This window comes from Limulus polyphemus, unplaced genomic scaffold, assembly GCF_000517525.1.
Source record: "Limulus polyphemus unplaced genomic scaffold, Limulus_polyphemus-2.1.2 Scaffold596, whole genome shotgun sequence".
Taxonomy (NCBI): domain Eukaryota; kingdom Metazoa; phylum Arthropoda; class Merostomata; order Xiphosura; family Limulidae; genus Limulus; species Limulus polyphemus.
The window spans coordinates 174,821-189,057 of NW_013666206.1; the positions used below are offsets into that span (position 1 = coordinate 174,821).

General features: G+C 32.3%; 1 long non-coding RNA gene across 1 annotated transcript; it reads right to left on the reverse strand.

Annotated features, from left to right (window-relative positions):
- Nucleotides 1-252: 252 nt before the first annotated feature.
- Nucleotides 253-13,731, reverse strand: LOC111085755. Its single transcript, XR_002610557.1, has 4 exons — nucleotides 13,579-13,731; nucleotides 9,774-9,781; nucleotides 8,030-8,032; nucleotides 253-263 (listed from the first exon to the last, which is right to left on the reverse strand). It is a non-coding gene; the product is annotated as an uncharacterized LOC111085755 (long non-coding RNA).
- Between the last annotated feature and the right edge of the window lie 506 nt (nucleotides 13,732-14,237).

Genomic DNA, 14,237 nt, shown 5'->3' on the forward strand with positions numbered 1-14,237 from the left:
ATAATATATATTATGTAAAAAGAAGTATCCGTTTTCAAAGAAATCACGATTTGAAATATTTTTTGTTTTCAAAATCTTTGTTACAAGTTATTCCAAAATTGTTATTTAATCCACAAAATGTCATCAATATCTATCTCAAAATTATGCTATATATTTTGGTAATGTGTCACGAAATGCATATTTATTGTAATAAAAGAACGAAATATAAAAGTAAATTAACTTTTATGAGACCTATCTTAAATTTTTAGAAGAGAGATATTCCTCTATTTCTCTTTCTGCAGACGGATTCTTGATAAAAACCCATCTTTTTGGTTGATCTCGAACACAAACATCATTATTGATAGTCCATGAAAAAAACCTCCTTATTAAAATCACTCTTCGATCATTCACGGTGCAGTATCCTTCTATAGAAACAACTATTTGATAATCCACGAAAGAACGACTTTCCTTAGTTGTCAAGAAACGCCATGTTACTAAAACGACTTTCTGATATCCAGGAAAACAATCTCTGTTGCTATTTTTTACGCTAATCAATATTTGATACTTCATGAACAAACGTCCGTAGAAAGCCCTCCAATAAAACTACCTTTGGATCAGCCCGTGGACTTTGTCATCCTATATGAACCAAAAATTTTACAGTTGGGAAAGAAATATCCCGATGTTGAAAACATTCTTAGATCATTCGATAAAAAAAATCCTTATTCAAATGTTCTTTTTGTCATTCAAGAAGAATCTCATTCTTATGGAAACTACTCTTCGATTTTTTTCAAGAATGGCATCCTTCCATTAAAACTGTTATTGTATTGTTCATGAAGAAATACTGTCTTATTGAAACTGGTTGATCATCCATGGGAAACGCCCGTCTATCGAAAGTGTTGTTGGACTATGCCTGGATATTTTCTATAAGTAAACAAATCTTTTTATCTTTCAAAGAAGTTCCTTCATACTGTAATTATATTGTTCTTATGTACGAAAACATTAATTTTTCTAAAACTCTAATGATTGCTTCAGAAGATTTTTTCCTTGTATTTATGTATTGTCCCATAGAAAAACATCTCCGTACCGAAGAATATATTTAATCTTTCAGGAAATGAGTTTTTTGATCATCTACATAGAAAATGCTACTCGTACAAAAAGTTGTTTAATCAAGTAGAGACGAACTCTATATTTTAAATAGAAAAAGCTACATTTCCCGGTCCAAAATACAAATAAAACGATGGTGCCAGTATTGAGCAGTAGGAAGAAAAACTGCTTCAAAACAACAATAAGAGAATTACCCTTTGTTACCCTTACAAAAGATGGAGAGTAAAAAATAAAAAGCCACTAGGTTTTCAGTGTTAAATTATTGGGAAAAAGTTTGGATAAGGTTTTATACTTTGCAGTTGTGCAAAGTTCTGACTGTGTGTGCAAAGTTCTAATGTACGTTACATGAATAACTCATCAAAGTAATTAAATTTGTATCAGATAGCTTCCTGATATATCAACTCAAAGACTCTAAATGAGCTCTCCTATTTAAAATACATTGGAAACTAACTACAATAGCACCACTAATAAGAAATACCACTAAGTCTTATTTGTCCTTTCTTTTTCACCTATTAACTAGCAATTGTAAAATATGTTTGATGAAATGTTTGATAAACAACCTTTTTTTACCAACTTTGTTGGGTAGGAGGTTTATATTTTGTCATGTAATAAGTAAGTAATAATAAAAAAAATATTGAGATTCATAAAGTTATACGAATCATTAAATGAAAATGTGGTTTCAGTGAACGGTGAAGAAATATGTGCAGTTGTTACGATGATTTTCTTATAGTTTTTTACGACATGAATTCATGCGATAAAAAAAATCAACAACATCTTATGTGATTCAATGAGTCTGTCTTATGACCTATTATTTTGTTTTCTTAGCGATTATTTTAGGTGAGATAAAATCATCTGACAGTAACTGTGCCAAATCTAAAAATCATCAGTTACAAATAGGACTGAATAAGATTTTTTTTTGTTGGTTAATTTCGAGGGTTATCTGCGCTAAAGGCAGCTGGTCAACATCACCCACCATCAACTCTTGGGCTGCTCTTCGCGCTTTATCAACGAAGATTGTCTTCACGTTATAACAATCCCCCCCCCCCCTTGCGGCTAATAGAATGGGCACATTCGGTTAGGGATTTAGAACCCGCTACCTATAGATTGTGAGCTAAGTGCCCTGACAACCAGGCCAAAATTGTATAAAATGTTCACTTTTCTTCACAAGTTCCCCTTGCAGGCGATAAAAATATTTAAGATATCATACGGCTGAAGGCTTATTTTAGTAAAACGTAAACTGTTATACAGTGTAGAATATGTAAAGTTAATAGAAGTCTTTACAGGAGATAGAGATTATTTTTGCGTTGGACCAGTGAAACATACAAAACAGTCTATATATCCTGCTTTGTTTTGTGATGCGTAGCTAACAGGAATCCTGGATGTGTGATGGAATGTCATGATGTTGAGTGGATACTTATTTTATGTAATTTGTACAGATACAAAACTTTGCAATGGATTATATATGTATATTATTATATACACACATACATATATATATATATATATATACATATATATACAGCAGCCAAGTAAGTATAAAGGCATTAAGTAAGGTTATAATTTGAGAACATCTCTTTTCATGCTTTTTTTTCGATAAGCTATACCGAGTATTTTTACATACAACTTTTCGAAGTTCTATAAATATTATATCATAGTTTCAGAAGAATGTTGTGCTTACTCATTGGTTGTTTCCCATTTGACAAGACTTATGGTTGAATGAAAGGAGGATCATTCCTTCAGTGATTTTTCTTAAGTATAGTTTTATTAACCCATTCAGCCACGATACCACTTATATATCCACATATACATAATGTGAATTCAATAAGAGGTTGCGTTGTAAGAAACATAAGAGATATTCAATCTCTTTCATCTATTATCACGGTCACTTGCCTCACTGAGAACAGAGAATGCTTCGTTGTTATATTCCTAGCTGCAACATGTTAAAACAAGTTAAAACATTTTAACCCTAGTGAGATTAATGTGCTTCGCGCTTACAAAAATATAATGTTCATGACAAAAGTAAGCTCCATGGTATCGTATTAGCGACTTTATGGAAACAAACAAAACGCTTGTTCATTGTTTTCAAATGCTTTGTTATAATTTTAAAAAATGAAGTTTGAAACCGGAAGTTCCCCCAACCTCAATTCATGCATTGCAGGGAAAATAGATTTTGAATTCTATGACTTGATTTATACAAACACTCTAAAAAGTGGATATATTCACAACAGTATGTTTATATCTCTTGCCTTCAACAGAATAACAAAACTGAAATAACTCTACATAAATAGAATCATCTTAGTAGCTTTGATGAGCCATTTACAAATATATGAGATGCAAGTTTCTCTTCACAATTAAAATATATGTTACAATTGAAACGTTTGAACGCAAACCTCTGTATTCTCTTCCTTTTATACTGCTAACTGTGTATGGCCAATAGTTAGTATGTTAGATTCTCTATGAAATTAAAAAAACGTACTGTGAGATTAGTTTGTTTGTAGTTAAGCACAAAGCTATACAAAGGACTATCTGTGCTCTGCCCACCAGAGGTATCGAAACCCGGTTTTTAGGGTTGTAAGTCCGCAGACATACCGTTGTGCCACTGGGGGTGTAAGATTAGAATAAGAAATATGTTATATACGCATAAACACTAATCTGGAATTTTCATCAGTATTTTAACATTTAACAATTTATCTTAGCCAACTAAATATTGTATGTTACAACAATCAGAGTTCATCGGTTATAGAAGACTTTGTAGACTTATTTTCCTTCATGTAGTATTAAAAGAAATTGATTCCGTGTGTTCAGGAAACAATCGTCAAAGGAAAAAAAACACATTCGTATTGATATTTTTGATATTGATGAGTTTTGTTTTAATTTTGGAAATTGATTATAATTGCATGGATTGCTTACTTAATGCATTTTGTAGGTCAAATGTTAATGATGTAAGGATTTTGTAAGTTAATAATTCTTAACTAATTAGACATCAAATCATGATTTAAATCAAAATTGTTGTTTGGTTGCTTGTTTTAGAGCAAAGCCACATTGAACTATCCGCTCTGTCCACTACGTGAATCTAACCCCAGATTTTAGCGTTATAAGTCCGTAGAGTTACCGTTGTCCCATCAATGAACCTAAGGTATTGGAATTAGGTATGATAGGTATATACTTATTGAACAAAATGCAGATCACATAAATATTTAGCACTCATTGAAGTCCCAGAAGTAAATGCTGAATGAGTCTGAGATATGTTCTCCAGTGGATTAGAGGTAAACGTGAAGGCTTAAAACGCTACAATTCGGAGTTCGATCCCCACGATGGACACACCACAGAGGTCTAATTTTATATCTTTGTTGAAAACATACTTCGTCTCTACGTTCAAAATGTCATAACATAACTAACCAAGTTACTTGAAAACATATAATAAGTAATATAAACTTTCTGTACATAGGATGAATATGAAATTTTAATTGAATTATGAATTCTGGTGGCTGAACATTTCTATATCTAGTGAAGCGTTTCGTATAACAACTGTTACAAGTATGAAATTACATAGTTGGGGGATACACGCAGCTGTGAAGTAACGCGAAGACTAAATGTAACTATAAATTAACAAATTGTAAACTTAAACAACTTAAATAATTCTTTCGTAGGTAAAGAGTTTTGAGATGGCTTTAAAAACCTTATTTTTTCATGCTGCATTATACACCCAAGGATATATTTAAGTTAATCCTACTTTAAAAGAACGATGTTTCAGGTCCCGATCTAATGTTAAAGCTACTCCCACAATTACTGATCGTATTCTATCTAATACTCATGTTTACACACTATTGTTCAATACCGTAATTTTCATTGTAACAAGTTTCTGTGAAGGATGGTGAAGTCAATCATAGACCACACATCTTGATAAATCCTCTGTTGTAGGAGGACTCCGTCTTCCAAGATAACACAAAATTAGAACAAAGACACAAAGTTCCAGTGAAGCTCCAACGAGAAACTGGACATGTATGTGGTCCAATGAATTGCTGAAACTGCACTTTCTCCGGCCATCTTTCTTATGAAAACAGCTGAACAGTTTTGAAGTGTGGCAGCGAGCTAGTGAACATTTGGCTTATAAGCTTTCGTCAAGTTCAAATCCTTGATCATTATCTTGTTTACTTGGATTTATGCGCAACTTCATCTCAGTGGATTTTATGTTGAAATATACTTTTCTTGTAATCACAAGCTTGCTTTACGGATGAGGATATTGCTACGGATTGAATTGTGGTATGATTTCGAAGCCTAATGTTGTTCAAAAGTCTCCACTACATTTAGAATGCTGAAAACTTTCTTCATTGAAATGTTGTTTTTTGTGCTACATCTTTCAACATTCTCATTACAAAGAACATCCTTTATTGGAATAAAATATATGACGTAACTTTCCAATTGGTGTTAATTGATATATTGCTCGAAACTAAAATTAGAAGTGACCATGGTAATAGCCATGTTATCCACTTTGGAATACCATGTTTCTTTTACAATATATATATATATATATAATTCTTTATATCTTTCATGTACACAAGCTACACTGTTATAGGCTTTAAATTCGTTGTGGATTACATTTCTTCTACGTAAATTCAAAATTAAATACAGTTTTATTCAGAGGAGTAATTACACTGCATTCCCATGTTTTTTAACTTTCAAGCTGCACAAAGTATAACTGATTTCTGTAATATTTCAGATTCAATTGTTTTAAAACAATTATTTCTTCAAGAGAAAGTATTTTCATTTATGAAAAAATAAGGGTATTTCTCACTTAATTTCAGTAATATAAACTTTTACTCACGCTTTTTTATTTATAAATATATATATATATATATATATTAAATTACTGTTGTTAACATGTTTTCGATAGAATTGACGGTAGTTTTGTCTATTTATGTATGCAAGTACAACCTCACAAATTATCCGTTTTTTACTATATTTTGCTTCTTTTGCTTTATTTTATTATATAATTATTATACTATTAGCATCTATATATAAAATATCCTACTCAAATAACTGTAGAGCCGGGCGAGGTTTAGTGGTTAGCATGCTAAACTGTGAAGCTGAAGGTTCAAATGTGACTTCCCGTTGCCGGTAAAATTTAACTATTCTTTAGAGCAGCTCAAGAGTTGACGGTTGATAACGACAAACAGTTACTTTCTAGTTTATCAGTTCAAAATTCACAGATAGCTCTTTGTGTAGCCTTGTGCACAACTACAAACAACCAGTTCAAAATTATAGATGATTAGCGCAGGTAGCCTACGTGTAGTTTTACGCGAATATCTGAAACAAACAAACATAATGATAATACTACTAGTGTGGACCAATTTTAGAATTAAAAATATTTCAAAATATAACGCTATTTTCTCTCTGTGGCAAAAGTCTATTTAAAAAAAAACGGTTTAAACAATAACTTCAAACTTTAAACAATAATGTACTAAATAAATGATATTTCTTTATGAAGATAGAAGGCCCTTTGTGTATTAATTGTTCTATATGAAAGTATGTTACATATACATGCACACACACAGTAAATATAAGTGTATACATATATCACAAACTTGCATAACATGTTTATGTGTATAAAATAATAAATTTTAACAACAAACTTGCGTTAACTAGATTAATTTGATGGATCGTTTTCAAAACGAAGTGCAAGTATAGCACGATCGTAACAACCATATTCTTCGCCAGAATTGTTGAACTAATAGTGACATACAAAAGCAACAATGACACTTGTTTACGTCCACCCATTATTAAACAGAAATATAAAAAAATTATATTTTTTTTTTAAGTAACGAATAAAAGCTCGACCTTAAAGCTTAAACCTTAAAGCCTTTTTAATGTAATGTATGCTATTTATGTTAACAAACTGATTAGGTACGCTTCGGATTAAACTATGTAATTTGAGATGTTGGTATAGAGAATGTAATATTGGACCAATTTCTGTTTATTACTTGTATTTTTCGAAAGAAATAAGTTGCTTCCAAAATTCGGAGTAAACGAACATTGTTCGGTTTAATATCGATTTCCTTTTCACTTTGCTCTAAGAATCCTTGTTGACGTGAAGAGATTTTAGCTTTAAGCAGCATTCAAGGTCATTTTTTAAAGCTTTCTCTTGCCAGCAAAGCTCGCCTTATCATAGGAGCACTTTTGCTAAAGTACTAGTTCAGTGGTGTAGCTTAGTAATACGATAGATAAACGTTTCGAAAAGGACCTTCAATGGACATGTGAAAAGGGTCAAATACTATATGGATAATTACCATATTATATTATTTCCCTTCTTATGTTGTTACGTATTGGAATTTCAAATGGTCTGTAACCGAATTAAATCATAATTTAAATTTAGTAATTAAATTATATTTTGGATTTAGTAGTTAAGTAAAAGCCGATATATAGCCAGTTTATGATATTTGCCAACAAGATTGATACACACGGTTTTCTTTTATATACACATACGTTTTAATATACACACAACAATACAATTTACAACAACAGTTATTACAAATAGTTATTGCAAACAATGATTTATAAACTAAAGTTTCACAAACTTACAAACAGTATAAAGTCTTCCTTTTAGTCTGGAGCTTCTTCCATATCTTATCGAGGGTTCATGATGAGCGAGTTAATTACGAGTTGATGTAGGTACGATTCGTTTAACAGGGAGCTAGCTAGCCCTGTAGTCTTCACTGTTCATACACCTATTAGAGATTGAGTTTCCACCGATGACGTTAGACAATGTTTTCGTAAAAATATTAATGTCCGATGTGAATCCACTGAGGTTAAATGATTTGTAATGTTCGAACTTTGTAAACGCTCCTGGTCAAATATCTGAAGTTTTGCGATTGATAAGGGTTATAACAATCAGTTAAAACTTCCGAAGTTTATAGCACACTGACTATAGCAAACTAATAATAGATACTCCCTTTCGGCGCGTCGCGTTGGTTATATTTATAGGCGTGTCGAGGCTTTCTAGAATTTTCAGTTTTACGTAACAATACTGACGCTAACACAATACATACGTAACATTATAAGCTATGCATGTTTTTAAATATAAAATTAATCTAAACAACGTTGATATTATCACGCTAATGTAATTATAACAAATGACTTTTTATTACAGGTAATTAATGACACACAGATTTACGAACATGTTTTGTATCTTACTGATAGCATATTACTTTCTTATTTCGCTTCTCATGGTCTTCAATTTTTTGTTGCACTCCTGTGTTTTATATTCCTTTTCAAACCCATGCCGAATTGGTCATTTTCTTTCTGACCTTGCACCAATTTCTCGTATATCGGATTATAACGTTTCATAACTGTGGGGGTCTTCTAGTGTCCATACCAACTGAACTTAGAAAGGCAGCCACTCACTCCAATAATGTGCTAAGAGAACAGAAAGACTGACCAATGGCTGGCCGCCTTCTCACACTCTCTTAACTTCAACCGATGTTACATTACACCTAACTTTATAATAGTGGTAACTGGTTAACAATTTAATAGTCAAACGGAACTGGTCATTCATGAAATTCGATCTTAAGTATATTTCAGAAAACTTTAAATGTCTTTGCTAACTTTAGTAAGAGGTTCAAGTATGCAAAACAACCGTCTCCACAGAACACATTCTGGCTGCTTTCAAACCATGAAGAGAAATGATCGTCGAGTGCACTGAAGAATAGCATACATTGTGAAATTCATAATAAATACGACTAATCACCTTAAAATATTATTTTTATTCTTAACGTCTCACTATAAATATCTTTATAATCATACCAATATAATCTATAATTGGAAAAGACGCAGCGAACAGAATAATGTATTAAATTTCACAAATGGAGGTAACAAAATTGAAATAATATATAATATAACAACAACCACATCTTGTTCCTCGTGGAAGCGACACCGATGTCGATTTTTGAATATATATTCAGTTTTACCTATTTACAAATTTGCTAACGCTAAATTCTAATTATACGTTCATGACACAAGTTCAAAGAGACCATCCACGATTACAATTTAGTATGGGACTCAATATTGTAATGTTTTTAAGATATAAAAATCGTAACTTCATTATATAATGCTAAATCATTGGTATATATGTAATGCTCAGCGATAGCACTGTCATCGTTATTCCGTTATTTAATACATCTAATGTACATTATAATTCTGTTATGAAGTTCCCGGCCAGTCTCTTCAACATAAAACTAATTACACTCTTCGTATGTGGTTATGCAACTAAGAAATTTTTTATGGTGTATACGCCTGTCACAACCTGGCGACCCACATAACAACTGTTGTTGTATCAAATGGCTTATATGAATAGTGTACCAATGACTTCTCTGTTTGTTGTATCCAAGCCAACTTGAAAAGCTCTGGATTAAACTAAACGCGTCGTTGACAATGAATATGGCAAATATAGTGAGGTTGAAATGCTACTAATATACACTAATGTAATTCTTGAAAATCCTTAAGGGACTAGATCAGGAATGTTGTGCTTAAGATGTAATAAGCCTAATACTAATGTCTTATGACAAGTATAATTGAAAACACTCTTCGCCGGTTGGTAAAAAGCTTACACACTATAACAATTGTTGTTCTATCAAATGGCTTATATAAATAGTGTTCCTACCATTGCTGTTTTTGTTGTATACCAGCTAGCCTACCTGATGAGCTCTGGATTGAGCGAAACGGATATAACAAATATAATGTAAAAATATTATTAATATACACTCTTCTAATTCTTGAAAATTCCTAAGGGACTAGATAAGGAATGCAGTGTTTAAAAATGTAATAAGCCTAATACAAGTATAATTGTAACCACATTATCAATGTTGCCATGAAATTTAAATATATCTGTCATTGCTATAATATGTAGAGAATTTCTAATATTAAGATATGATAATTTGTTTTCATCAACTTAGAATGGTACAGAGAGAAATTCGGGATTTATCAAAATGAAGAATTCCAAAATTAAGCAGTTTTAATTGATAAGAAATTAATATTTGGTATTTTGTAACCCATGTATTATTACTTTTTTCTCACATTTGTTCAACCTATTACTAACTGGGCTTCTATTTAATGTGTCATTTCTTCCCAACTGTTTGAAACTACTACTAAAAAAATCTTAGAAATAACAGATTCAATGATAAATTTGTTTTGTTGTAGCTAGTCTTCGAAGTAATGACTAAACAAAACAAGATAAGAAATCCAAGCACCTTTTTTTTTATGGAATAAAAGCCTATCTAATGAATTCTACTATGTTAAAATTTTATGCCCACGTGTTACTGACTTGGCAGGTTGGAAGGAATGTTTATTTTCTTCAGCTGGTGGCATCTGTTTCCCACATTGCTAATTCCGTTATAATCTATTTGCATTGTATTTGTACAAAGCACTCTTTATGAAGTATTTTGTCAAACATTTAGTTTAAATATGTGACAAATACATACGCTTACTACATAATGGTAAGTCAGTACCGTAACCTGTCTCTTAATTCTCAAGTATAATATCTAAAACTCAACGATCGACTGATTTTCCCGACTTCTCTTGTCGATCTTGTCTTTAAAATCTTGCATTGTTTCTGAATTCTCTAGACATCAACCAAGTTCTTTTGGTCTCTAGTTTTCAAATTTGTAGTTTACCGTAAAGGTTGTTTTTGAAAATAGTCAACCAAATGCGGCCAGCAACAGCTATTCAGTCAGAGACGTATGTATGAAACAGACAATCTGATAAATATTCAGATAAATGAACAAATTAAACAATAAATGGAGACATAGATTCATGAAAACAGACAATCTGATAAATATTCAGATAAATGAACAAATTAAACAATAAATGGAGACATAGATTCATGAAAACAGACATATTATCAATAGTACTACATTGATAACTTTAGTTCAAACACATTCGGATACATGGTCCATAAATAGTGATAGTTAAACATTAATAGATTAGCTTGCACCAATGGCTAGTTTGACGAAATGTGTAGTTGAGATTTCGTGATTCGCGTCTCGTTAACCCCAATAAAAAAAAAAAAACGCGTTCCGCATTTTGGCCGAGGGTGCATTATAAGAGTAACGGAAAAATCCCACTTTTCGGGCTGACAAAAGTAACCCAAGAGTTGGCAGTCAGTGATGTTGACTAGCTCCCTTCTTTATAGTCTTCAAAACTAGAGAAATTAACCCTCATGTAGCTTTTAGTGAAATGTAACAAAACAAACAAACAAGTTTATACTAAAATGTTTTCATTGGTTTTACACATCCACACAAAACAATCTATGGTTAAAAGGTGACTTACTAGCAGGAGCTATGCGATTAGTTTGTAGAGCGCTCGCTTGGAGAGGTTTGTTTGTTTTTTGTTGCTTTTTTTAATTTCTAGTCTTACACTGCTAATTAGGGACGGCTAGCGCAGATAGCCCTCGTGTAGCTTTGCGCGATGGAAGGCAGCTAGTCATCACCACCCACAGCCAACTCTTGGCGTACCCTTTTACCAACGAATAGTGGGATTGACCGTCACATTATAACGCCCCCAACGGCTGAAAGGGGCGAGCATATTTGATGTGACGGTGATTCGAACCCGCGACCCGCAGATTGCGAGTCGAGCGCCCTAACCACCTGGGCCTCTCATCCAAATGAGTAACAACCAAAATATATTTATTTACAAGAACTGACATCTGGTGGCCGGAATTTTATCTCCCTCTTAAAAAACTGTCGAAGCTTGCTCCAATTTATTCTACTGGAATAACAACGAGAGGAAAATTTCTTCCAGATTATTCGATCAATAAAGAAGATGCGAAACACACGAAAACACTTCAAAGCGGAAGTAATTTATACAAAAAAGACAATAAACTTTACCAGTTTTTTTAAACTAGAAGAAAAGCCGTATCACTATCTACAAAATAAAAGATATTATAATTCTGTCGAAACATCCATTAACTAAAAGCCTAAAAACGAAATATGAGATGTTTTTTTTTCTAGCAGTAAGATAAATCTGTGCTCCGAAATACCGGGAAAAATTAGTTGTCCATTTAGTATCTCGTGGTCTTCTCTGTGACGTATTTGACTTGAATGTTCTCCATATAGAATAAAGAATACACAAATGTCTACGTTTTCCAGTTCTTAAGAAAGTTAATACTTTTAAAAGCTTGTCAGCCCCCTGATGGTAGTAATGAAATCTATTCAAAACACACTAAAAAGTTCTTGACAGACACATACAACAATAGAAACACACGTTTCTTTCGTGATCTGCTAAGATTTAAACCATGATAGAAAGTGCTCCGAGGTTATAAATAACACATAAAAGCTGAAACTTTCATTTGACATGCGCAAAGCTTAAAAAAACAGTATTTGTGTGATAAGATCTTATCGAAAGCCTCAACTTTCCTTTAAGAGACATAAAAATGTTTTTTTTTATTTGTTTGGAACAAGATCTATATTGAGAGAATAAACTTTCTTTTGATATACCTATAAATAGAGAAAAAGTATTATTATTCGTTGTCTTTAACATCTTTTTTTTTTTAAAAAGAATGAGGGCGCTTTTTTTGTGGTATAAGTAGGAAAATTTCCATGTCTTTCATTTTAAAATTTTAGGTTTTAAACGTGATTGTTCCTATTTACAAATGTACGAACGCAATACTAAATATGATGTATGTTCGTAAAATATGAGCTTGTAGGGCAAGAATTCTGTCATACTGTACAACAAAAGTAATTCAAAAACAAACAAAAAAAACACACTCACATAAAGAAAACATTAAATTTAACAACGGCATTTTTGACCAGCTGTTCTTCGTTTGATACGAACGTGCGTTTTTAAAGTAATTCTTTTGGGTTTCAGTGTGAATTCTTAAACAACAGCAGTTCTAAGAAGTAATGTGTCAGTGTGAATTCTAAAACAACAACAATCCTAAGAAGTTTGTGAATGTGAATTCTTTAGTTAAACAACAACAACCCTAAGAAGTTTGTGAATGTGAATTCTTTAGTTAAACAACAACAACAATCCTAAGAAGTTTGTGAATGTGAATTCTTTAGTTAAACAACAACAACAATCCTAAGAAGTTTGTGAATGTGAATTCTTTAGTTAAACAACAACAACAATCCTAAGAAGTTTGTGAATATGAATTCTTTAGTTAAACAACAACAATCCTAAGAAGTTTGTGAATGTGAATTCTTTAGTTAAACAACAACAACAATCCTAAGAAGTTTGTGAATGTGAATTCTTTAGTTAAACAACAACAATCTTAAGTTTGTGAATGTGAATTCTTTAGTTAAATAAGAGCAATCCTAATAAGTTTGTGAATATGAATTCTTTAATTAAACAACAACAATCCTAAGAAGTTTGTAAATGTGATATCTTTAGTTAAACAACAACAATCCTAAGGACAGTTTCTGTGTAAAATCTTTAGTTAAATAAGAGTAATCCTAAGATGAGTGTCAGCGTGAATTGTTCGGAGAAACAAGAAAACAGTTGACTTACAACTTTCATGTAGGCAATAATGGAATTTCCGTGGTTCCAAAAGACATTGTCGTCACATGACAGACGCTGGACATCGATGGTTTGTGTTCTATCCAGGTCGTGAAGTGCTCGAACAAACAAGCCGAGGGCGTCGTAGATTAGCGCAGTATCGGTCTGGAAAGTTAATGAGATACTGAATTGTTTCTACTTAATGAAATCATGAAACATTAAAAAAAATATTCTGGAAATGTCGAATCAGAGATTAATGAATTAATATAGTTATATTACACTTCACTGTTCATATTTTATATCTATTTTCCCAAAAGGAGGCCGAAGACCGTCTAGAAGAGTCGCTTGTTTTAAACCACTCGCACCACTATACAGTAGTGTGTTGTCTGTCAGTCAGTCAGTAGGAAACAAAATGACGTCGCATAAGGGGACGCTTAACCTTGGAATTTGTACTGTCGTGACGTCAGTGAAACGTGTGCATGCCACGAATCACGAGAAGAATTATGCAATCTGTAGGCTACAACACAGCATGACATATGAACTTCAAAAGCAAGAAGGGGTCACTTGTTTTAAACCACTCGCACCACTATACAGTAGTGTGTTGTCTGTCAGTCAGTCAGAAGAAAACAAAATGACGTCGCATAAAGGACGCTTAACCTTGGAATTTGTAC